The following is a 2854-nucleotide window of genomic DNA, read 5'->3' on the forward strand; positions in this document are numbered from 1 at the left end:
GATTGCATGATTCTACGAACCTTGTCTGCCAGAGAACCATTATATCTTTTATTAGACCAACTTATATTGTTGGAAAAAAATAGTTGGAAAATTTTTTTTGGCAAGCTTTGGAGGTATATTCCAACTATTTAAGCTGGTTTAATAAAAGAGATCAGATTCACCCAAAGAACCTTGCCTGCTTATGGCTTTAGACCAGGGGCAGGCAATTATTTTGGGTGGAGGGCCGCTTAGCCAGTTTTGGCAGGCTGTCAAGGGCTGCATGGGTAGCCTTGCCCCTTGACAGGTGCCCCACCCCCTGGTCACTATCTTAGGACCAATGTCCCAGGGCCAGCACTGGTGGGGCCCAAAGCGGGATGCAGGCTGGCAGGGGTCTGTGGAGCCGGGTTGGGCTGCACCAGCAGGAAGAGCGGGGAGCTGGCCTGGCTCCATAGAGCCCCTGACAGCCGGGACCCCGTGCTCCTGCCACCCTGCTCTGGGCCCCGCCAGCACTGGCCCTGGGCTACCGGTGCGGGCCTTGGGTCCCTGCTGGCTCCCGGACCCACTCATGCCCAGTGCCCCCCAGCCCTGCAGTACAGGCAGGGGGCAGTGCACAGCCCTGACCCCCTGCTCGCTGGCAGGGAAGAAGCTGGTGCTGAGTGTGGGTAAAAGCGGCTCCTTATCTCCCCCATGGCCGGCACTCCCTGCTGCAGCCACTCACAGCTGCGGGCTAGATAGAAAGGCCTCGCGGGCTGGATCTGGCCTGCAGGCCGTATTTTGCCCACCCCTGCCTTAGACCAACATGGCTACAACCTACACCCTGGAGAACCATTATGCACGCAAATAAAAACAGCCCGTGTCCAGAAGAGCTTCACCCTTTAGGATTGCAATGAGGCACACAGGTTTTGTCACTTGCAGTCAGGAAAGATGAATTCAACCTGGGATGTATAAAGAAGGCTGCTCGGATGATCAGGGAAGCAGAGGACCTGTCTTATGAAATGAGACGGAGGGAGATGGGCTGCTTTAGAAGCAGCGTAGCAAACCCTTGAGTCCTGCTGGCTGTAACCATGGATTACACAGTGTTGTTCCCCTTCTGTTACACACTCACATACAATCCCAATGCACACAATGCATTACATTGCACAACACACGTTACAGCAGCATCCCTGTATTTGTGGGCAGGTTGGGCCAGAGGAGCTGCCAGGTTCCTCCCAACCCTCCGGTTCCACAAGTCTCTGATTCAAAGGTGCAAAGTTAGAAAAGAAAGGATGGGGGAGAATGAGAGCATGAGGTACCAATAAAAACAGGTAGGCTTTGCAAGAAGCTGATTATTAGAGCATCAAAACTGCCATTTACAGAGCCATGGACACTGAACCTGGCCTCCCAGTGCTTCCAGCTCCCGGGGCTCTTCATCCCCCAGACCACGTAAGGCCACCCGTCCCCCCGGATGGACAAATGACCCCGTCTAGGCCCATGGATCCCCGATGGACCTGTGGTTATAATTAGCACATGTTGGAGCAGACTTAATTGAGTCTGCTGGAGTGTGCTAACTAGTGCCCCAGCAGCCTCCTCATCATGTGTATTCCGCATCCCTGTGTTTCATAATGGCAGAGGGGGGGTTTAATTAAAGCTCATCAAACAACCTTTAGTTAAAGTGTCCCCGCAGCCATTTTGAAGCATGGGGTGCTGAATACACATGATGCTGCAGGTGCTTTAATTAAAGCAGCTCTCAAAGCCACTCTAATTAAAGCACCCCCCTCCCCCGGAGCATGTGTATAGACACCCTTTAATGTCTTCTCATGTGGAAGCCCTTCTATGCAACTAATCATCCTTCTGTTGCCCATCTCTGGACCTTCTTTAGTTCTTCTATATACTTTTTGAGGTGTGAAGGCCAGAACTGGGCATGTTATTCAAGGTGTAGACACACCACAGATTCATAAAGTGGAAGAATGATACTTTCAATTTTGTTTAATTATCCCTAACTGCTCAGGTCTCTACTCATCATCTGCTGTTAGCGCTCTGCAGGCATCAGAGCGAAGGCAAGTCTTTAAAGCATGATTTGAAGGAGAATAAAGTTGTAGTTTTACCATATGTAGCTGGGAGTTTTTCACACCCAAAACTAGGGACGAAGCAGGCTCATGAGCAATGAAGCGGGGTGCAACGCAAATCTTACATTGCAGTGAAGGTTACAGCTGCTTGAGAAGTAGAGGACATAGGTTACTGATGATGCATCTTAAGACAAAGAAAAGAAACTTGTCTTCAATGCAGGGGTGAAGGAATATATCATATTTCTTTGTGCATCCGAACGACACTTTCCCAGGCACCGGGCTGCAAGTCTGTGGCACTTCCATGTGGTTTGGATTCTACTCCCACCTTTGGCAGGACACCTGATTTACTCCCCTGCCATACTCACCTGCTTCCCTGCAACTAGCAATGGAGAACTGGGGCGGGTGTCTTAAGGCAGGAAATGGATTGAGAACAATTTCGTTGAAGGAACTCCCCCCCCCGCTTTTTTTTACCAGTAGCCTCAAGGTTAGGACATTTGCTAAGGACAGCGGTTCTCACCGGCTTTAAACTTGGGGTTCTCCTTGTTGGATGCAAGGCCCTGCTCTACGAACCCCAGCTCTCTGCTTTCACTACAGAAAAATATTAGAGCAATTTATTGCAAAAGCTTTGACATTTTGCAGCCCTGTCCAAAAGGTCGGGGTTACCTTGCACAACCATGTGTGGCCCCTGGGGGTGGGAAGGTGGGGGGGGCTGTACCATGGGGGGAAGTGTGGGATGGACCATAGGGGGAGGTGGGGGGGGCAATGTGGGATGTACCATTGGGGAGATGGGGGGCAGTGTGGGATGTACCATGTTGGGTGATAGAGAGGTG

The sequence above is a fragment of the Gavialis gangeticus genome, unplaced genomic scaffold, assembly GCF_001723915.1.
Source record: "Gavialis gangeticus isolate Ggan-Ray unplaced genomic scaffold, GavGan_comp1, whole genome shotgun sequence".
Lineage (NCBI taxonomy): Eukaryota > Metazoa > Chordata > Crocodylia > Gavialidae > Gavialis > Gavialis gangeticus.